At 44.8% G+C, this 24,035-nt stretch overlaps 1 protein-coding gene across 9 annotated transcripts in view; it reads left to right on the top strand.

Moving 5' to 3' along the window:
* Positions 1 to 24,035, top strand: part of ITGA9 (integrin subunit alpha 9) — a 352,771-nt gene that overhangs the window by 151,694 nt on the left and 177,042 nt on the right. The window lies entirely within an intron of this gene.

Here is a 24,035-nt window from a genome sequence, read left to right on the forward strand (position 1 = left end):
GCTCCACATGGCTCCCGAACACTGGAAATGTGGCTAGTACAACAGAGGAACTGAATTTTAAATTGTATTGCATCTTAACAAGTTTAAATTTAAATAGGCACGTGCAGCTAACGGCGACTGTATTGGACAGTGCCGTTCTAGAGAATGTTTCTTCTCGTGGGAAACCGCTCCTCTGAGCCCCAAAGGTTCTGTGAATCCATGAGCTCGAAGACTCCCCTGACGCCCTCCAAGATCCTCACCAGGGTTTGTGCCTCCCGTGTTGGGGCAGTGCTGTAACGCGTATTTGTTTTTGGACAGTTACGTTGGATCGCTTTGCCATCTCGGTGTTTCACTGCTGTCCGTGTGGTGAGATTAACAAAGTGATGCTGTGAGGGTCTCACTGAGAAGGCTGCCCACGGAGGGGCATGTACTCCCCACACTTTGCACTGCTCCTAGCTCCGGCCTCTCTTGTTCTCTCCCTGGCACACAGCAACTCCCAGAGAGGGCATTGGTCGTTTCAGACTCTTGGTGTTTAATACTGTCACCATTGGCCTAGATACTTGAAAGTCAGTGGCTTCTTGCCACACGCCCACTCCTTGTCCTGTGTGAGAAATTTCTGGGGGACGGTGATCACAGCGCAGGGCCCCGACAACAGCAAGGCCCAGTGGGCTCTCGGTATGAGCCAACTTCCTTAGGTACACAAGTGTTATCAGGAGGCCTCTGCTGAGTGGCAGGTGGGTGGGTGGTCAAGCTAGCAGTGTTCTCCAGAACCACGATACTCCTGGATTCAGGGTCAGAAGTCGGGCGGCTCATTAGCCTGTAGAGGGAGAAGTTGAAGGTTACCCTCGTGCAGATGGGGAAATGGTGTCAGGACAAATAACTTGGGAACATCATTCTTTCCAGTCTACAGGTGAGGAAAGGAAGATTGACAGTTCACCCAAGCTTGATGGTAGAATGCGTGTTCATTGTGAATGGCATCTAATTTGCTCCCATTCTGGAATTTGATGTCTGGGCAAGTCCTGCCCTTCAAATTAGAGCATCAGCATTCAGCATTTGGGGCAATAATTCATATTCTGCATAGCAAAAGACACTTGAAAGATAACAGATGAATGTTCGAGTTTTTTGCATGCCCTAGGTTTAGAATATAACTTTTCTAGGGAAGAACAGGGTTAAAATGTGAGGTGCTGTCTCTCATAGTAATGAGGTGTGCAAAGTCCATGGAATCTGGTAGAAACAGCATCACTTCCAGGAGCAGCCCAGACCTGGGAGTGATGTCAGGGAGGCTGGGGCCCCAGCAGACGTGGTCCTGTGAAAGGGTGGCTGGTTCTTTTTTAAAAAGTCAAGTTTAACAGGAACCATCTTTAATTTGGGAGTTAGCCCTCTTTTTACCATTGGTGGTCATTCCTCAAAGGTATTTTTGTACCTGACAGGATGGCCAGGCATACGAAAACCAAGCAGGGATTTTCAATTACAGGTAATTATCCAAATTGCAGCCCTGGCTTTTTCTCCTTGGCACATCTTTGTTCACCCCCTGGGTGTGAACTGATCTGTTTATAAACACGTGGTTTGGGTGTGTGGGGGGATATCTGAGGACTCTTTATAGCTGTATTTCCAGAATATGCATTTGAAGATTATGGTCAAATTTACCCTCATTGAGGAGGGTAACTTATTATAAAAGCCTCAGTCATTTATGTTTCCCTTTCCAATATAAAAAGTGGTATCAACTTACCCACTGAAAAGGTTAAGATCAAAGAAATCATAAATGTCGCAGAAATACTATTTCAAGAACATAAAATTCAGCTGTTTCTTTTAACAGAAAGGGGTTGGGACAATGTCTTTGAAGGGGAACACCAAAAAGTGTTAACGATTTTTTCTTTCTCTTTCTGTCCTTTTTTAAAAGTGATCATATGGAATATCAATGCAAAAATGCAAGTAGGCCGAGATTTAGTGGAAAATGGGTCAACTAATTAAGACTTTATGAAAAAGACAAAAATTTTTCCTTCATCCTTGGCTCTAGTTATGTCAAGAATGCTGGTTCATGGACTCCAGATAATTCATGGGAGCCGTGTGAATCATTTCAGACAGGTTTGTCCTTGGGGCCCCTGAGAGTCCATCAGTGCTTATGAATCATTGTAGACGAGCTTGTCCTGGGTACAAATCGTGCTGCATTTAACGTTCCTGCAGACACTTCCCTAGTCCAATAAAAGGCCTTTACTGGACTTTTCAGTGGCCTGAAGTTGAAGACATAAATGCTGTTTTATATAGTTAGCAGGACCACTCTTTTATGATGTGTTTTACAAGTCTAGAGGATTTTTTTTGTTTCTTTGAGGTTTTCTTTGAAACTTCAAATTAGGGTAGTCCTTGAAGTGGAGGCCGTTAAGTCCCCCCGTCATCTGTCCCAAGGGGAGGCAGGGGAGCTGGGGAGAGAGATGGACCACAGACATTCAGGTTCCTGGGACCAGAGGCTGGCATTTTGTGGGGGAGGGGCTCTGCCTTCCATGTCATGCAGCACTAAGATGTAAGTCATCCCCTAAATTTGCTACTCCCCTAAAGTAAGTGATGCTACGCCCTTACTTTTCATCCATTGAGCAAAAATTCTTGACTGAAATCACATGATTGGTCCTTTTCCTGTTCTTCCTGAGACATGGGACATGCTCTGTGCTTTTCTGCCTATATTCCATCCAGAATATCCACACAGTCACTCTCTCACACGCCCCACTCTTACCTCTCGCCTGCCCACGCACTTTCTCCTATCAAATACTTCATCCATCCTTCAATTTGATAAGAAAGGGTTTCTTCTTCCTATAAATTCTCACGACACTTTGTGTCTCTTTAGGTTTGTGTTAGAATTATTTGTAAACAGGTCTTGTCTCCATCTAAAGAAATTCTGTAGTCCCCCTACAAGGTAAAATGATACCTTGTTCATCTTTGTAAACTCCAGTGCACTCTGGCATTCTAAACAAGTGTTTGTTGAATGACTGAATGAAAGTTGTTCAGCACATATGTGCACATTGTTGTGCCTGATACAGTGGAAGATTTATCAAAGAATGACATGGTCTCTACCCATGACACTTGTCAATAACTATGCATCACAAAATATGGGTGTTTCAGTTATCTACTGCTTAGCAAACCACCCTAAACTTAATGGTGCAAAACAACAGCCATTTTATTGTGCTCAAAGGTTCTGTGGGCAAGGAATTTGGACAGGGCACATTGGGCATAGCTCACCTCTGCTGCACAATGCTGGGGCCTCAGCTGGAGGAGACTTGTATGGCTCAGGGCTGGAACAGCTGGGGCTGGAAGATATACATCCAAGCTTCTTCATTTACATAGACGGCACCTTGGTAGTGATGGCTGGAAGGCTTGGGCTCAGCTGGGCCTGGCACCTCCAGCATGGTAGTCTGGAGGTTTAGGGGAGCATGCTTCCTGCATGGCCGTCAGCTTCTTCCAGAGCAAGCATCCCAAGAGCATATGGTGGCAGCCACATGGCTTACTCCAGCCTGGCCTGGAAGTCATATAGCATCACTCCCATTGTCTTTTAATGGTTACTAGTAAGTCCTGAGACCCACCCAGATTCAAAGTGAGTAGAATTAGACTCCACCTCTTGACGGAGGAAGTAGCAGGGTCACATTGCAGAAGTAGAGTGGGAGATATTTTGTAACCATCTTTGGGAAATACAACCTGCAACAATAAGTGAAAGCCCAAATGAGTGGCACCAATGGTGGTTGTTGCTGGGTGACAGAGAGGCACTTGGGGAAAATGTCTTGGAGGAGGAGGTATTGGGATCCACCTTGAACTCTGGTTGGGGGAAGAGGAAGAGCAAGGGGTCCAAGGCAAGTTTCATAAGCAGTGATGAGGAGTCTTATTCATGGGTGAGGAGGGACAGTTCTAGAATGGCTGGCTGGGTTGGAAGGCTTATTATGTCTCCTAAATTAGATTTCAAAAATTTCTTCAGCCTTATTGAGATAGTATTGACATATAACATTGTGTTAAGTGTAAGGTGTACAACGTGATGATTTGACGTATGGATATATTGTGAAATGATTTCCACAATAAGGTTAGTTAGTACATTTGTCACCTCACATAGTTCCAATTTCTTTTTTTTGTGTGTGGAGAGAACATTTAAGAGCTACTCTCTCAGCAACTTTCAAGTATATAGTACATAACTGTTAACTGTAGTCAGCACGCTGTACGCTAGATCCCCAGAACTTATTCATCTTATAACTGGAAGTTTGTATTCTTTGACCACCTTCACCCATCACCCACCCCCACCCCCACCTCTGGAAACTGCCAATCTACTCTCCACCTATAAGTGAGATCATACAGTATATGTCTCTCTCTGACTTATTCCACTTAGCATGATGTCCCCAAGGTTCATCCATGTTGTTGCAAATGGTAGGATTTCCGTCTTTTTTGTGGCTGAATGATATTCCTGTGTGTGTGTGTGTGTGTGTGTGTGTGTGTGTGTGAGTGTGTGTGTGTGAGAGAGAGAGAGAGAGAGAGAGAGAGAGAGGAGAGAGACATCTTTATCCATTCATCTGTTGACAGACATTGAGGTTGGTTCCATGTCATGGCTACTGTAGACAATGCTGCAATGAACATGGCTGTGCAGATATCTCTTTGAGACAGTGATTTCATTTCCTTTGGATATATACCCAGAAGTGAGATTGCTGAATCATATGGTAGGTCTATTTTTAGTTTTTTGACAAACCTCCATACTGCTTTCCATAATGGCTGCACAAACTTAACATTCCCACCAACAGTGTACAAAGGTTCCCTTCTCCACATTCTCACGAACACTTGTTATCTCTTGTCTTTTTGATAATAGCTATTCTGACAGCTGCGAGGTGGTATCTCATTGTGATTTTGATTTAAATTTCCCTGATTAGTGATTTTGAACCTTTTGTGCACCTGTTGGCTGTTTGTATATCTTCTCTGGAAAAATGTCTGTTAAGGTCCTTTCCCCATTTTTAAATCAGATTATTTGTTTTTCTGCTATTGAGTTGTATGAGTTCCTTATATATTTTGGATATTAACCCCTTACAAGATATATGGTTTGCAAATATTTTCTCCCACTCAGTAGATTATTTTTTCATTTTGTTGGTCATTTATTTTGATGTATGGAAGCTTTTTAGTTTGATTAGCATTGCTCATTTTTGCTTTTTGCTTTTTGCTTTTGTTGCTTTTGTTGCTTATACTTTTAGTGTCATATCCAAAAAATCATTGCCAAGACCAATGTCAAAAAACTTTTCAGAGTTTTATGGTTTCAAGTTTTATATTTAAATCTTTAATCCATTTTGAGTTAATTTTTTGAGTGGTATAATATAGGGATCCAGTTTCATTCTTTTGCATGTGGATATCTAGTTTTCCCAACAACATTTATTGAAGAGAATCTTTTCCTCATTGAGTATTCTTGACTTTTTTGTCGAATATTAGTTGACCGTATAGGCATGGGTTTATTTCTGGGAAGTTGATTCTCTTCCATTGGTCTATGTGTCTGTTTTTATGCCAGTACCTGACTGTTTTGAGTACCATAGCTTTTTTTAAAAAAAAGTTTTTATTTATATATTTGGCTGTGCCGGGTCTTAGTTGCGGCACTCGGGATCTTCATTGTGGCATACAAGATCTTTAGTTGCGGCATGTGGAATCTTTAGTTGTGGCACGCGAACTCTTAGTTGCGGCATGTGGGATCTAGTTCCCTGACCAGGGATCGAACCCGGTCTCCCTGCACTGGGAATGCGGAGTCTTAGCCACTGGACGACCAGGGAAGTTCCTTGATTACTATAGCTTTGTAGTATACTTTGAAATCAGAAAGTGTGATGCCTCAAGCTTTGTTCTTCTTTCTCAGGATTGCTTTGGCTATTTCGGGTCTTTTGTGGTTCCATATGAATTTTAAGATTATTTTTTCTGTTTCTGTGAAGAATGCCATTGCAATTTTGATAGGGATTGCATTGAACCTGTAGATCACTTTGGGTGTGTGGACAGTTTAACAATATTAATTCTTCCAATCCATGAACACAGGATATCTTTCCATTTATTTGTGTCATCTTCAGTTTCTTCCATCAGTGTCTTATAGATCTTTTACCTTCTTGGTTAAATTTATTCCTAAGTGTTTTGTTGTTTTTGATGCTATTATAAATGGAGTTGCTTTCTTTATTTTTCAGATAGATTTAAAATTTTTGAGGGCAGGGCTATTTAGTATTATATTTGCCCTGGAAGAAGATGAGATTTTTGTTTTCATTCTCTAAATTGTTTAAGTAAGACTCATAGGTCATGTTAAATTTGTACAGAGTTTCCATCTAATGCCTGGGTGGGAAAGGAAATAAGCCTTACCCAAATAGAAGAGGGAGAAATGAGGAGAGGATATGGTAAATTATTTCTGCTCTTTTATTATCTGTTTGCTAAGGTTCCAGAAATGTAGTGATGATTCAGAGTATTCTGCTGTGATTCCTGACAATTGTAACAGTCTCTTGGGATCATATTAGTAAACTCTAAAATGATACATATACAGACTTAATTTGTTGAAGCTTGAGTTTCACAATTTGGGGGAAAAATACCTGTGGTGAGATTGTACCAGATAACTTATAAAAGCATGTAGCCCTGTCTTGGGTATTGGTGATTGATCAATGTCAGTTGAATTCAAATGTGACAGGTGCCAATGCTAAAGAGACCAAAAGAAAAGGAGACCTCACTCAGAGCGTCTGTTTGCCAATGTTCCAGCCCTTTCCCACAAATAAGAAGCCAGTGTCTATCTCTTTTATTACTGGATTAAGATCCCACAGTATCCAGTAAAACCAAAAGCTCTAGCTCAGAGGTATAGTAAATGGTACCTATTAAGTGGTTTAAGAAGGTTTTTGTGGATTGGTGTGACATTGCTTCTTTTGAGCTTAAAGATGTTTAAAATAGCCAAGGTTAAGAAGGAGGGAAGATTTGAAAAGAAAAGCAGTAAAGAAGTGTGAGATCTAAACACTGAAAGGAAGTAATGGTAGAGCAAAGAAATAAAGGTTCAGGTAAATGCTTAGTAAGCTGTTTATATGTATATTAGACATTAACTGTAGGTGTAGGATTGATCTGTGGAATAATGCTGCCTTTATAAGGGGGGTTCTTTCCTTTTGAGGTGAATGTCCATTTCAGTTTATATATGTCTCAGGAAATGTTTATTGAGTGTCTGCTCTGTCCCATGCCCTGGAACATGCTGAGATGAATGTGACATGGCCTCTGCTCCCAAAGAGTTCAGTCTAGTTGTGGGGGGGGGGGATAGGTTAACCAATAAATGCCACGTGTTGCTTTAGATATCATCTTAGAGGACAAGGAACAGGGGGGACTGGAGGAGTGAGCCATCCCCTGGGGGACTCAGGGAAAGATGAGCTTCAAGAAGAAGAGATTCAACCACATGAAATGTCTGCGGGGGTCTGGAAAGATGAGGATAGAGGAGGGGTGTCTGTTGGATCTCGCAACATGGCAACTGTTGGTGATTTTTGCCAAAACCAGTGGAAACAGAGAGGCAAGAAGAAGAATGGAATAGACCCAAGAGTGAATGAGTTTTGATGAAATTCACTGGAATCTTAATGGCCTTGTTTTATTACAGGTTTGAGGGGAGCTACTTTCTTCTCTTGCTAATGAAGTGAAGCTAAGCTGCAAATCATTCAGAGAAATTGTGCTGGCTTAGTTCGCCCCCAAGCTGGGCAGATAGGCCCACTGTGGTTTGAGGAGCTTGGAAATCTTGTGGGGTCAGTATTTTGACTCTCTTCTTCATCTCAGTCACGGTTCAGGGTTTTCACACACCACCAAGGTCTGGGGCAGGCTTCTCAGCTTTCTAGGTACCCTCTCAGGGCTCATGAAGCAGCAGGCCTGCCCTGGAGAGGTCAGGATTCTTTTTGTAAAGGCAGTGAACACTACATGTAGCCCAGAGAACCCACTCTCACTACCCTCCCCCTCCTATAGGCTCACACAGGGAAACAGATGCTTTCATATAACTCTCAGCATTGAAGCAACTCTGCTGTACCCTGGCCCGAAATACCTATCCAGGACCAAATTCTTAAAACCCCAGGAGCCCTGGGGTGATTTTGAGCTCAGGCCTTGAACCTGTCATAAAATGTAATGGACGGTATATTTTTAACTGCTGAGACCAGGGAGTTCATATATCCTGTGAAGACTGAATCAACACAGCATTTCTTTCTGCAGCTTTGGAAGCATATTTTGAAGCATTTCAGAAACCACAGGATGGTGCCTCTCATTGTATTGTTTTCCATTAAGACAGAAGTCCTTGATCATTTTTGTGCATGGACCCCTTTGGCAGCTGGGGGAAGCTTATGGCCTCCTTCTCAGAATAATGTTTTTAAGTGCATATTGTAAAATACACCAATTTCTAAAGAAACCAATTATATTGAAATTCAGCTGGCAGTTGCATGGGAACGGCACAACCAGTTTGAGATGGGCTCCGATTGGAAAAATTTGCTTTTACGTTGGCTTCCAGCAAAAATTCTCCTTCCACAGTAAAGAGACTGTGGCTATCAGCTGTTCCTGGTGCAAGCAGGCGTTTCACAATAAGGTGACCTGCTTCATGGTGCATCAGATTGAGGAACCCTGCTCCCTGGGCCTCATGCTGCTGTTATTGTCCCGCCCACCTGGATCATTAAGGTGAAGAGACCTCAGAATTGTTCCCTGAGCAGAAGCAAGAAGAACTGTAATCCTGCAGCCTGTGGAACGAAAACCACATTCACAGGAAGATAGACAAAATGAAAAGGCAGAGGACTATGTACCAGATGAAGGAACAAGATAAAACCCCAGAAAAACAACTAAATGAAGTGGAGGTAGGCAACTTTCCTGAAGTTCAGCTATCAAAATATTAAAAAGAAAACCTTCATTTATGGCATAGTAATATACCTGCTTTTTATTAATGCATTAAATAATGAGATCTTTTGAAGTTTTGAAGTATTGAGGAGCATAAACAATATTTCAAGGACTCTACAACTGTAACATGATGTGCAAATATCTCAGATTTCTATTGGTGACAGAGTCACATGTCTATCTAATACTTCTGTGCTTTGCTGCCTACATACATTTATTTATTTATTGAAGTATAGTTAATTTACAATGTTGTGTTAGTTTTTGGTGTACAGTAAAGTGATTCAGTTATACATATATACATATTCTTTTTCATATTCTTTTCCACTATAGTTTATTACAAGATACTGAGTATAGTTCCCTGTGCTATACAGTAGGACCTTGTTGTTTATCTATTTGATATATGGTAGTGTGTATCTGATAATCCCAAACCCCTAATTTATCCCTTTTTCTCCCTTTCCCCTTTGGTAACTGTAAATTTGTTTTCTGTATCTGTGAGTCTATTTCTGTTTTGTAAATAAGTTCATTTGTATCATTTTTTTAGATTCCACATATAAGTGATATCATATGATATTTGTCTTTCCCTTTCTGGCTTACTTCACTTAGTTTGATCATCTCTAGGTCCATCTGTGTTGCTGGCAAGTGGCATTTATTTTTTTATGGCTGAGTAATAATACTCCATTGTCTATATGTACCGCATCTTCTTTATCCATTCATCTGTCCATGGACATTTAGGTTGCTTCCATGTCTTGGCTGCCTACATTTATAACAAAAGGAAATGCTAAATTTCAGTGAGAGGTTAATAAAAATAAAAATGTACATATTTTTCTCCATTCAAGTTCACACACCCCCTGAATTCTCTTCTAGATTAGGAACCTCTGGTTTAAGATATAATTTTGGTTGAAAGTAGTAAAACAAACAAAGTCTGTGGTTTATGTGGCACACAGTAATAAATCATCAGTTGTTCAGGGCCGAGGAGCTCATTAATTCTGTGGATGGGCCAAGTCCCAGTCCTTTTCTTCGCACACTTTACCTTTTGTAAAACATGGTGCCTTGTGTACAAGAGACAAAGGTGCTTCGTGAGCAGCTCTAGAAAAGAAAAAAAAAAGGTTTGCCTTGTGGAGGCCTGGGGCCGATGTGTCTTTAATTCATGGAGTGCTAGCTCTCGTCTTTTTGAGAATAAATAAAAGAAGGGCAAGACCCACTTAAAACTAAAGACAAGATAATCATGTAAGAAAGCCTTTAAGGCCATTATGTGATTAGCAGAATAGGAGGAGAGAGGGCTCGGGGGTTTCCCCATCTTCACGAGTAGCAGCCTGCAGGGGGGGTTTGATGGCTTCAGTCCCAAACCTGCAGCAGCCAGAAGGGGCAGCGGGTGGGAAGGGAGCACATGTTTTGCATACCCCACTCCTCCCTTCCTTGGAAGCCTCAGACTGACTTCAGGGAGGGAAGAGGATGGAAAAATCTTGGAGGCGGCACATGTGTTAATACCAAAATTCAAAGAATAAGCAGCTGAATCACCTAAGACACCCCCCCACCCCCAGGAGGCCAGCTAAGGCCTCTCTGGAGGGGTACACATCAAAATCTCCCGCGCATTAATCCCCGTGTTGACAAGACTGCATGGTGACCCTCCTGTGGGAAGGGAGAAGGGCTCACCCAAAAGGCAGATTAAGCCCAGGCATTTTGCTAAGAGGCCCTGTCTGGGATTAAAACCAACAGCACAGAAGTCTTATTCTGAAATGAAGTCAAATTTGCCACTTAAAAAAAAAAAAAAAAAAAGGGCAAAATAAAACCCTAAGTTGAAAGTAATGGAGAGTAATGGTCAACATGATAGTCTGTGTATAATCCCCACTCATTTCCACTGGTGACATGGATCTGCTTGTGTTTTGGTCAGCCGTGAACTCTGGGTCATCCCCCACACTTTATCTAGCTTTTCTCACCTCTTTAAGGAGATTGTAACTAACAGATTCAGTGTGGAATTGATTATGGGGTCTCTTGCATCCCATTCCCCAGAAGCAGAAGCCAAGATGGGGATTTCTGCCAGAGATGTATTGTTGGAGTGCCCTCAGGAGTGAGGGAAGCAGGATAGGGCAGGGGAAAAGTGAGTAAGGATGTGGTCTCAGGAGAAGTCTAGCCTCAGCCTGATCCCAGGAGGGAGCTCTGGAGTACGAATCACCCTGGAGCTTGTCCCCCTAGAGGCCAGCTGTGCCAGCCAGCCAGGGGAGTGGGGCACATACTAGTTTTCTATGCTACATAAAAATTACACATTTAGTAGTTTAAAACAGCACCCATTTATTATTTCACAGTTTCTGTGGGTCAGGAGTCTGGGCACGGCCCAGCTATGTCCCCGGTCAGGCCCTCAGGTGTCAGCTGGGTCGCATCTGAGGTTGGGGTCTTCTTCCAGGCTCATGTGGTTGCAGGCAGAATTCATGTCCTTGCAGCTGTGGAGCCCACGGCCACTTGCTTCTTCAGGGTCAGCAGGAAGAGCGTCTCTTCTGCCTCGAGTCTCTTAGCTCAGGGAAGAGCTAAGCCCTCCTTTAAAGGAGGCCCACCCAGATCATCTCCCTTTTGATTAACTCATATTCAACTGATTTGAGACCTTCTTTACATCTGCAAATTCCTTCACCATTGCCATAGAATGTAGCATAATCATGGGAGTGACCTGTGTCCTGTTTACCATCCTTCCCACACTGGAGGGGAGGAGCATGGGTCATTGGGGGTCATCTTAGAATTCTGCCTATCACAGGGCATCACCTGGCAGGCATCTCTGGAGGAGATGGCTCCCATCAGCCAAGGGCAGTCCTCCTGACAAGGTTGTAGGTGTGAACCATTAGTAGCCAATGCCTATAGCAGCTGCAGGAGGGAGTGTACCATCTGGTAAAGGGCATCTGGGCAGGGCACTAACAGCAGAGCTTGAGATAGGGATTTGCTTGCGCAGAATTTATTGCAGGGGTGGTCTCAGGAGAGGGAAATGAGGGGAGCAGGATGGGGCTGGGGAAGGACCTGAGCAATGATGTGGTCTCAGCTGGCGACCAGCCTCAGCCTGATCCCACAGGGAGTTCTGGAGCATGAAGTGCACCACAGAGTTGTCCCACTTTGAGGCAACGAGTACTTCCTTTTGTACCCCCATGCCAGTCAGTCATTGCCAGTGAGGAGGGGAGGGGGCATAAAACCTCTTGAGTGAGGTGACTCACATTTAACCAAGGACGCCTCTCTGTGAGAAGCGGTCGTGAGCTGATGGCAACCAACATGCAGCTGGGGGGGTGTGGGCACTAGCCCCACAAAGGTCCCATCCTCCTCCCTTTCCATCCTGGTGGTCCTTCAGATCCCCTCTGGGCTTCTTATCCTAAAGCTGGCTTTAAAAATTCATGACAGTCCCCACTACCCACAGACTGATACACCTTCACCTGGTTTCTGAGGTCCTACCACCTGGTTCCAGCCTGCTTTCCCTCCCAGTCTACAGCCCCTCTCTGCCCCTTCCCATGTGATCTTACCTTACAGACCTTTGCCAAGTGGTGATGGTGATGATGGTGGTGATAGTGGTAGTGATGGTGATAGTGATGATGATGGTGGTGGTGACGATGCAGCAGATGCAGCTATCCTTCACTGAGTACCAGGAGCTCTCCATGGTGCTTGACATCTATGATCTCTAAACTTCATGACAGCCATGCAAGGTTGACTCTGAGATTAAGTGAAGTGAGCAGTGTCACAGTTTGTAAGAGATGGAGCTGGGACTCCCTCAGATCCAGGACCGTCAATGTCGAAGTCCTTGCTTTCCACCTTGTCTGTTGCTTCTGTTCCTCAGACACGCAGTTGTCTGTTAGACATCATCTCCACCAACTGATCCCCGTTCCCCCATCAGCCTGCTGAACGTCTCCTTTTTCTTCCAAGGTCACCTCCTCTGGAAGGACTCTTAACGCTCCCGCTCCTGCCCCTCTCTGGGTCAGAGATGATTCCCTCTCATCAGGTTCCCACACTTCTTGTCCACGCACCTTCTTCTCTGCATCTCGGCTTTTTGCTCACATGGTCCTGCCTGCCTCTTCTCTGCTTCCCTATGCGTCACATGGTTTCTGGTGCAGGCACATGGCAACCAAGTGTTGGCTGCAGGCAACCTAGTTGATGTTCCCCTAGAGGGTCAACCGCAATGTCAGTGCACTCACCCTTCCACTCCTGCTTACACACCTATCATCCCCCGCCCTGACCTGAGTGTCCTGTCCTGTCCTCTGCACACCAGCCTTTCAGACACGAGCGTGCGCAATGTTGTCCAGAGACCCGGGGAGCTCCAGGCAGAGCTGAGATATGGTTCCTGCAGCTGCAGTTACCACTGTGAGGCAGCCCCACATTCCCTCACTCCCCACACGGCTAACAATGTAGTGACAGCTTTCCAGGCAGGGGTTGAAGAGGGGAAACAGTCTCATAATAAACCTATTATTTTATGCTAAGATGCATCTCCACGTCAGAAACATTGAATGGGAGGCTGAGGGAAGGCCTTAGATTCAGGGAAAGACAGTAATAGAAGACAGAAAATAATTAAGTGCCAAACTGTGTCATAAGGACCCTGGGAGGCTGTGGCTGGAGGGCTGGGTCCTCAAGAAGAGTCCCATAGAAGAGGCAGCCTTGAGCTGGGCTGTGAAGGGTGGATCATGTTCCATGGGGATAAGGGCACAGCAGATGTGGGGTCAGCAGAGCAGAGGTACAGGTGGGAGCAGCAGTCGGGCCTGAGCAGATGCACTTAGCACAGTTGTGCCCCCTTCCTTGAAAGCTTGCTTTATCAGGTCAAGGTGCAGAGAGAGGAGATTCCAGGGTTTTCAACTGCTTTCTAAGCCAAGTCAGTCCTCCTTCCCCTTCCCCACTTCTCCTTCGCTGTTGGCTCCCAGGGTCCCAGAGCATTTCTGTCCTAAAGTGAGGATTGAGGCTGACATGCCAGCTGGATAAAGGACTCGTGGCTGAGACAATGTGGCGAAGGGTGGTGGAGCAGGAAAGCCTGCCTGGGCCGGCTTGGGCCATATTTCTTTTGTTGGTTACACTGGGAGCATTTTCTTCTGTGTTAGTTTCGTATTCACCTACAAATATTTTTATCAGGGCCACCTTGGAGGTTTGAGGATGGGAGATAGGAAGAGAAAATTAAGACAGGAAGGGAGGAGCGTTAGATTGGAAGATGAAATTCTGTTTCCCCTGGAGGACACATTGGCTGAATAATCTCCATGCTGGGCCAGTTCCATCTGGTGTCATGTAGCTGTCAAATGATGCATGCCATTATCTGTGATGTAATTAACATGTCTCTTTGCAAAGAACATTTTACAAGGTTGTGACATGCTCTTAGAAGATTGTTTCCAAATTGTCAAAAGTTCTAATCTCACATTTGTGTGTTTTTGGAATGGATGCAGGGAAAAAGAAAAAACAAAAGTCACAAAACATACACACATATAAATTGACTAAATAAGCAGTCACCACCTATGCACACAAACTCTCAAATATAAAAACAAACCATTTTTCAAGGATCCAGGGAGATGTTGTTTTATATTTAAAGAGGAAAAAGCATCAATAGGGTTGTGTGATTTTCATAGATAAATAGAATTATTTATGCAGATATGTTAATTGAAGTGTAATTAATGCTTTCATGCCCTTCCTGGACACTGATGCTTGCTGGGGGATCATACATTTCAGACTAATAATGATATCCATTTCCATAATATGATATTACATGTAAAGTAGTATGTAGTCATAATTAAAGTCTCTAATCTCACTGAGAAACTTACTGAATTTTCTCCCTTGGTTTTAATTTAAATTTTCATTTGTTTGTTTATTTTTTTAATTTATAGGACTCTAAATGAAACCACACTTGGCCTCAGCTTGTTCTCTAGTGAAATGGGAGATAAGTCCTTGCTACATGCACAGTTCATAAAAAGGATTCATTTTGCAATAGGGCAGTTTTCACATCAAAGTTGCCACTTAAAAGATTATGGTAAAAATAATAATAGCCACTATTTATTGCCCACCTTTACTACACTTGGCATTGTGCTGGGTGTTTCATATAATTGTAGAGACCATTTATTATATCCTTTTGAATATGTCATATCTTTCACTGTGGCCTTTTCTGAATTTAATTTCTGAATTTTCTATCCTTTTTACTCTCCATGCTTCAATCTGCATATTTTCTATTGACTTGCCTTCTGGATCAATGGTCTTCTCGCTTGCTGTGTCCAGTCTCTAGCTAACTACATCTCTTCTTGTCAGCTCAGCACCTTGGCCACAGCTTTCTTCTTGGTTTCTGAGTCTCGTAACCCTATGCTGCTGTGGAATCCACCAATGCCCCAAGAATAAATGTGGTGTCAAAAATCAGACTTGCCTCAAGGTGCTTCCCTTCTCTTTGGAATCTTGACCCTCAAGTCCTGGCTGCCTTAGTAGCTCTGAGCTTTAAGTTTGTCTTCAGGGACTCATAAGACTTCTAGGAACTCAGCTCAGAAATTCAAGAACTCAAGCTTTTAGCCACCAGTTCACATTCATACAGGTTCTCAGCCTCTTATTCCAGGCTGCTTAGAGACCTGTAAACAGCTCAAGGGAAGAGTTCCCTAGATAGTTCCCTGGTAATGTTAGACAGGTGTGTGTGTGTGTGTGTGTGTGTGTGTGTGTGTGTGTGTGTGTGTGTGTGTGTGTGTGTGTGTGTGTGTGTGTGTGTGTGTGTGTGTGTGTGTGTGTGTGTGTGTGTGTGTGTGTGTGTGTGTGTGTGTGTGTGTGTGTGTGTGTGTGTGTGTGTGTGTGTGTGTTCGTTCGTTCCAGCTTTTCTAGTTGTTCTCAGTGAAAGGATAGATCTTCAGCAAGTCCCTCTATTATTACCAGAAATGTAAAATCCTCAGTTTGCTTTTAGAAGAATCTTCAAGCTTATGGGCATTCTAAGCTCTCCTGTAACACTTTAACTGCCATTCTAATTGTTATGGTTATTGAGATAAAGGAAAAGGCATTCCACTTTGAAGACTTCTCATTTCTAGGGCTGCCTGCAAGGTAATCGTAGGCAATAGAGCTGGGTGTAGAGAGCAGAGGAATCATGAGAAAGGATACAGGAGGGAGGGGACAAAAAGATCACATGTTTGAAAATAGAAAAATACTGAGGCATCTTTAAAAAGCCCTTAGAGGATTTTTTCGCAAACCGATTATCTGGCTTAATGCTAGCTGCTTATTTGCTGGCCTTCTGTGTTATTTGCAAATATGAAGTAAGGTCATCCTTTCCTGTTTTCATTTAGTTTACCTCTGTAGCTGCTAGTTAGCCAAGGAGGATAAAAACCCTTCATTTCTTGGAGAAAAGCAGCATGAGGTCAGTTTCTAATTCACGTGTCTGGTCGAGGGGTGCGCGGTGCTCGGGTCCTGCTTACGTGGGGCTTGGAATCGAGTCCACTGGATAGTGAGGCATATCTTCCCTTGGCCAGGTGGGTGGGGGTCTGTGATTTGAGGCTTATACTCACCAGGGAAAATTCCCTGGTTCCACAAGTAAAGGAGACAGAAGACTTTTGGGCTTCTGACCCTCACAACGGCCTAGACGCCCTAGGATAACAGGGCAGAGTGACCCCTCCTCTAGTGGAACCCTTGAGTGGGTGGCCCCTGCCTGTCACGAGCCTCCCCTGCTGGATGTTCTGTCTGAGTTAATTCGATTTCACAAGCAAGTTAATGAATGAGAAGGAAAAGCCGGGACTCCCCATGAAGGAATGGGGGTACTCAACTGCGTTTCCCTAAGGGTCTCTCTCCCTCTTGTCATCAGACCCTCCCAGGCCCTGCAGTCCTCCCTTGGGGCCCCAGCAGAACAGCTCTGCCTGTGAGGTGCACCGAGGGAGGAGAATAGTGTGGTTTGAAGGAGGGCAAAGCTCGTCCCTGGAGGACGGGTGGATGAGCTCAAAGTGTAGACAGAGGGTCTGTGGTAGGTCTGGATGAGCCAGTGCTGGGGAGGCTGACCCTGGACGCTGGGGCAGGGGGGCAGTTTTGTGGAAGAGAAAAGGTAGCATGGGGTTTTAGGCCCAAATCAGTGTATTCTGGGAGATTGCTTGTGGAGTTGGCATTTGGAGACAGGAAGAGGATTTCTGTGTTGTAACAAACCTTAGTATGTTCACACCTAAACAACGTGCACACTTGTTCCCTCTCCTGGTTCCCCGTGGTGATGAGGGGCTGCCAGGTCCACTCACTCACCTGAGCTGAACACTGGGGTACCTTCCATGATTCTCTTTCTCTCATCCCCCACCTCCAGTCACCAAGCCGCAGCATCTCTTCTTCCTGAGTCAGCCTCACCTCCCTCACGTTCCCCATCCCCCTTCTGTGTCCTGGCCCAGGCTCTCTCCATCTTTCCTGTGAACCCCTATGTTAGACTGCTCACCCTCGAACCTCCCCCCATCAATCCACTTCCATGCTACAGCTAGAGGGATCTTTCTACAACACAACCTCCCTACCTCCAATCTCACCCCCATCCATCCGAGAAACCAGAGGGATTTTTCTGTAACACAGTCTCTTGCATCACCTTACCCCCCTCCCAGCTCTCCCTAGATTTTAGGTTGAAATCAACACACCCTTTAAGTCCCCGTGAAATCTGGTCTCTGCTTCAGCCTCCTCTCCCCTCCCACCCGCCAACTAGCCTGACTGTCCCACCTTTGGGGAGAACATGTAATCCACTGGACACCCATGCCCTCTCCCCCCTGCTGTGTGTACTGGCCATGCCTGCTCCCTGGCTAATGTCCTTCTGTCATCTGACTGAGCCCAGGGACTTCCCTTCCTCTGGGAAGCCCGCCAACCTGCAGTCTGAATCAGGTGCTCTCGTCTGTGTTCCCAAAGCCGCCTCTCTTCTAGTACATGTTGCACTAGGTTGTCACTGCCTGCCTGTTTCCTCCAAGGTCTTTCATCTCCATCTCCCTTGGGCCCAGCACATTGCCTGGCATAAAGTAAGCACCCAATAAATTTCAAATTGCACATATGTCAAGTTCCCTATAAAACCTCAGCCGCCAGTCTGAGGGTTCTTCTCTGTGCAGCCTCTTTCATTTTTCAGAACAGGAGGGTACAGTAGATTTTTAGCAGGAGAAGGTGGATTGTCGGCTTTTGGTCTATCATAAGTAAGGGTGTTCAGCTTGGGAAGCTTCTGTTTGTAGTGGTGAATATTTTTAAGCAGTAAAATGTCAGCAGCTAGAGTCTCTGCCCAAACCCCTAAGCCTCCTTCTCCATCCTGAGGGGTCCCTTCATTTCATTGCAGTGCTGGGCTGAGAGAGGCCACCCTTCCAACAATGCAAAGGAAACCACAAAATGTTGCTGCTACTTTTCCTTTGCAGCTCAGATACAAGAAAACAAACACAGTGTGGGGAGAAGGGGCTGTCCTTTTGGGGGTGCTGACTTGTTTCATTTTCTTTTTTTTTTTTTTAAACTGACTTTAAAAAAAAATATATTTATTTATTTATTTATTTGTGGCCGTGTTGGGTCTTTGTTGCTGCACGCAGGCTTTCTCTAGTTGCGGCAAGCGGGCTTCTCATTGCGGTGACTTCTCTTGTTGCGGAGCATGGGCTCTAGGTGTGCAGGCTTCAGTAGTTGTGGCATGTGGGCTCAGTAGTTGTGGCTCACGGGCTCTAGAGCACAGGCTCAGTAGTCGGGGCGCACAGGCTTAGTTGCTCCACAGCATGTGGGATCTTCCTGGACCAGGGCTTGAACCCGTGTCCCCTGCGTTGGCAGGCAGATTTTTTTTTTTTTTTTTAAGTTTTCAAAGTTTTCAGAAGGCACATTTTAATTTTAAATATACAAAACCATATTGCTCTGTCTTTTTCTATAAAATAAAATTAGTTATTGATAGAAAAGCTTTTAAATTGTCTTAGTCAAACTCAAGTAAAAGGATTTAAAAAATAAAACATAATTAAAAAGAATTTTACCAGAATATTGAACTCTCCTTGATAGTCACAGAAATCAACACAATGTCCATTAGTGCAGAATAAAAGACATAGAACAATTCAGTGTAAAAAAAAAAAAAAAGCACCTTGCATTAATGGAACATTAAAATTGTGATTTAAACCCACAAAATTCAGGAAATTCAGAATTAGAACTCCCAAGGTAACCTTAACTGTGACCTCTTGTGCATGTATGCTGTTTAGAAATTTGAGATTTGTTGCCTTCCTGATCACATACCACTATGAAGAACAACTTTGAAGGGAAAAAAAAAATGTACTTTTCCTTAGAACCACTATATATGTTTAAAATTTTATATCCACTTAGAAAATCAAATGATCAATCTTATACTACCATATGAGCTAATTATGGAATAAGAAGGAATTTTTAAAATATACTATAGAAAGCTGTATAAGCTACAACATAATGCACATCCACTTGAAACACGATTTGAACTTTCTTTTTGATACAGCCATAAGTGCCTACCATATAAAAACATATTCACATTGCAGGAAGACAGAGGGGAACACTATTAAAATTGAATAGCATGTAAGGAAGAAGGGTCAGGAAAATAATTGAGCAGAGAGTCAAAAGTAACATCCTTCGTATTTTTAAATCTACACTTTCCTGGGAAGATACTTTATCTCTTCAACTATGGGTTCTTCAATTTTAAAATGAGAGGATTGAATTAAGTAACATCATAGTTTCTTCTAACTTCAAAACTGTATGGGGCTTCCCTGGTGGCGCAGGGGTTGAGAATCTGCCTGCCAATGCAGGGGACACGGGTTCGAACCCTGGTCTGGGAAGATCCCACATGCCGCGGAGCGACTAAGCCCGTGAGCCACAATTGCTGAGCCTGTGCATCTGGAGCCTGTGCTCCGCAACAAGAGAGGCCGCGATAGTGAGAGGCCCGTGCACCGCGATGAAGAGTGGCACCCACTTGCCGCAACTAGAGAAAGCCCTCGCACAGAAACGAAGACCCAACACAGCCATAAATTAAAAAAAAAAAAAAACCTGTATGATTCAGTGACTTCATGTAAATTAATATTCTAGAGGAGACTCATAAATTTGATATCGTATTAAACCTTAAGTAATTTGTATCAGAGCTTAGTGAGATATGCCAAGAAAGAAAATGATGTTGATAAGCCACTGGGCCTCTCTTAGATATGATCAGCCTATCTCATTGATCCTGCCCTATGTTTTGGATCTTTTAGTCAAAAAAAATGTTAACTCATCCATCCATCCAGATGTTAGTTCAGTCTTTGTGCCCGGGATTATTGGAAGATATCTTCTAGTAAATTTAAAAAAATCATCAGGGGGCTTCCCTGGTGGCACAGTGGTTAAGAATCTGCCTGCCAATGCAGGGGACACGGGTTCGAGCCCTGGTCCGGGAAGATCCCACATGCCGCGGAGCAACTAAGCCCGTGAGCCACAACTACTGAGCCTGCACTCTAGAGCCCGCATGCCTAGAATCCATGCTCCGCAACAAGAGAAGCCACCGCAATGAGAAGCCCGCGCACCGCAACGAAGAGTAGCCCCCGCTCGCCGCAACTAGAGAAAAGCCGCACATAGCAACAAAGACTCAACGCAGCCAAAAGTAAATAAATTAATTAATTAACTAAAATAAAAAATCATCAGGCCTCCTGAGATATGTTTCTCAATATTATGAATGTGAGATCAAGAAGAACTACAGAGAAAGGTAGTAGCGTAAGAAGGCCATAATAATGTCACCACGGTATATAGCTCTTCAAGCAAAGTCACCATGGCCCATTTTTTTAAATAAGGAAATATATTTATTGAAAAGACAACTGAAAAAAAAAGTGTATATACTTACAGTTATATAAACTGTGGCATAACAGATACTATCACAGCCCCTTTGCTCTCCCAGCAGCCAGCACTTGCATCTCTGTTAGATGGCTGCCCCCAGGCTGCCAAAACGTGGTTTATCTATATGCACAGAGAATATGCATATCCCGGAAGTATCTTGGAATTTACAGACCCCATGGTGGCTGTTAACCAATGTCTATAAATACCACTGCTCCCTTGTTTCCTATGCTGCAACCTCCACTGTCTTCACAGCTTCCCTGCAAGGCTGTGGCAATGTTATCTACCCTTCAAAGGATTTACTTTGAAATCACATCTAGTCCTAATATGCTGCTGGGTTGACTTTGGGATTCCTGGAATAAAAAAAGGCCCAGTTTTTCATAATGTGTTTATTCCAGAATTGCCTTGGAAGAATATTGAGGACGGCAATCAAAAGGCTAAAAGAAATGGAGATGTGAGAAAAGTCCTGTTATATACAAGCGGTGAAACTCTTACTGGGCAACCAGCTGAAGTGTGAGTGGCATCCTGCTGACCCTATTCTGCCATGAGCCCTGTAGTCCTGCACCTTCTGGCCATCAGGGCAGGCGGATTCTTAACCACTGCGCCACCAGAGAAGCCCTGCTGGCTTGTTTCTAATTGCTGTGTTCTCCCCTGCCTCCACCCATGGCTCAGTGTGGGGTAGGCCCCTTCTGCCCAGAGCTACTGGGACATGTCATAAGAAGGTGTTTCTCAAACATCTTAGTTAAAACTGGTTCATGCAGTCAGTGCCAGACCACAGCGTCTGTACCGCTAGGTGTCACAATTCATTACTCACCCCAAATAGCTGTGCCCTGACTAAGACACAGAATGACTGCACATTTAGAAACAGCCCTCCCTTCAAGTCCCTATTTCTTTAGTTATTTGTCATTTACTCACATTCTTCCTTGTATGAGGAACATTTCCTTCCCCTTGCCCTGTATCCTCCTAAGTAGATAGGTAATATTTCAGGGTGATGTCAGAACCTAAAGCAATTGGGATGATTTTTAAACAGTATTTCATGGGCTTCAAGGAAAGCAGTTTTGCTTCTGGTTCTAAGAATGAGTCTGGTTCCACCACTTACTGGTTTGGGGATGGAGCACAGTTTATTTGCGTTCATCTGTACAATGGGAGCAACAATCTACCAGCTTGGGTGTGGTGCAGATTAAGTAAAAGGATGTCTGGGAGGAGGTTGGCTCAGTCTCTGGAATACATGTGGTAGCCAGGAAATGTTCCGTGGCTTCTGCCTCCCCACCCCCATCTTCAGTTCCTCCCGCAAGAGTAACAGCGTGTAATAACTGACTTATTTCTACATGAAGGATTTAAATGCAAAATCTTAAGGCAGTCACCCTTAAAGAAACACTGAAGCGTTTATCTGTGAAAACATTAAGATTGCACCCCTTCACTATTCTCTGTGCCCAGGCAGTCTTTACATTCTGTTTAGGAGAGTCGGTCAGTAGCCGGAGGGGATCTGGATCCCAGGTGTGTGCTTTGCTCACAGAAAGGACAGGAGCATTAAAGATCTGCTCCTAAAATCTGAAGTTCGAGAGAATTTTGTGGAAGTAGCTTATCCAGAGGCTCCCCCGTCACTCCCCCAAAAGGTCCTGTGTTTTATTTACGTAAATGATTGAATCTATTCCCAGCTGAATGCTTTCCTGAGCATGTCACTCAGGCTCCCACCCCAGAGTCATCTGTCCACCACAGCCCACATTCAGCAGCTCCGTCTGCCTCCCCGCCCCGGCCCGGGCACCATCTCCTTTCCTGGGCTGCTGCAGGAGATTTTTCTGTGTCTCTGAGCATGTTCCACTCCACGTACATGCCCAGGGATCTCCAAGGAAACACAGGGTCCTGTGCCCCGTTAGACCTGGGGCCACCCTACTCTTTGTGGGAGGCAGTTGCAGTAAAAACAAACAATAAACAAGAGACTAAACCCCCCCTTAACTGTGTAACCTGGTGTCCCCCCAGCTTGTTCGATCACAGACCCTTTCATTAACCTCCCCCTGGTGAACTGGTACCTGCTGAGTGAGGAAGGCAAAGTGCAGCTTGCTGTAAGCAACCAGTTCCCTGCATGTGCTTAGACTGGACGGATAACCCGGAACTGACAGGCGTGTCTGTCTCTGGAGGGGGTGCTGGGTATCCAGGGGGTGGGGTAAGATCTAGCTCCTCACTGTGTGCCTCTTGGGAACTTTAAAACTTTCTACTGTTTTGAACACGGCACTAGTCTGCTCCCAACTCCATCAGACTTTACGTGGAGCGTAGTGTGAAGTCCTTGGATCTGCTCACGGCCTTGGGGTTGGTTGGCCTCTGCCTGCCCACCTAGCGCCTCCCACTTCTGCCTCCCTGCCAGCTCCCGTCATCTCTCCCTGACAGACGCAGGCAGTGGTGCTGCAGACAGTGGCTCGTTGGTGCTACTTCTGAGATTTACCCGGCTCCCCTTGGAAGCCCACCTTCCATAGAGCATGCTGGCCTGGGATGCGGGGATACTGATGCTTTATTCCTGCCTCAGACTCTAACTTGTGAGTCCCGGGGGGTGGCCAGAGTACCCAGGAGGCAGCGAGACCTGGGCCAGAAAGGTCAAGAACTCCAGGATTGAGCAGATGTGACTCAGAATCCTTATCAGCCTTGTGGCCTGGGGAACTTGTGCCTTCATCTTCCTTTTATTATACGATGGAGGGGAATAAGCCCAGCTGCAGGATTTGGACGTGTGGCTCATCTCTGTAGAACAGTGGTCCCCAACCTTTTTGGCACCAGGGACTGGTTTCATGGAAGACAGTTTTTCCACGGACGGGGGTGATGCGGGGGGATGGTTTAGGCGGTAATGTGAGCAGTGGGGAGAGGCAGATGAAGCTTCGCCCACTGCTCACCTCCTGCTGTGTGGCCAGGTCCTAACAGGCCGTGGACCGATATCAGTCCATGGCCCAGGGGTTGGGGACCCCTGCTCTAGAAAACCTAGTGCAGTGCCTGGCATCTTGTAGGTGTTCATTGTGACTATGGACCTATCACTTCCTTGGCTCTTAGAGTCCTGGGCTCCAAAGGAAAGAACACAGGCCAGAAGCCGGACTTCATCCCTGGCTCCATTGATGCCCAGCTCTGGGAAGCTGCCGGGCCCCAGTGTCTTCAGGTCTCCTGCCCTAACACATAGTCCATATTTACCTCAAGGCAGAAGAGCTTTGATGATCAAAACACCACGGATGGGAAGGGTTAGCAGTGCACTGTGAGTACAGATGCTTGCCTGCCTGCCAACTAGGTTATAAGAATATTTGGAAGATGACTAAGGTAATGTCTTCCACATGCTAAAGAGACGATGATTTCGTACCATGTGAGTTAGAGCGGGGAAAGCCCCCGCTCATTAGCGGAGTGACCTTGGACAAGACAGTCATCACTCGCGGCCTCATTACCTCATCTAAAATATGAAAGCAATAAAATCCAGCCACACAAGGGTGGCTGTGAGGCTCACATGGGGCAGTCCA

This window comes from Balaenoptera physalus (assembly GCF_965194825.1).
Source record: "Balaenoptera physalus genome assembly, chromosome: 11".
NCBI lineage: Eukaryota > Metazoa > Chordata > Mammalia > Artiodactyla > Balaenopteridae > Balaenoptera > Balaenoptera physalus.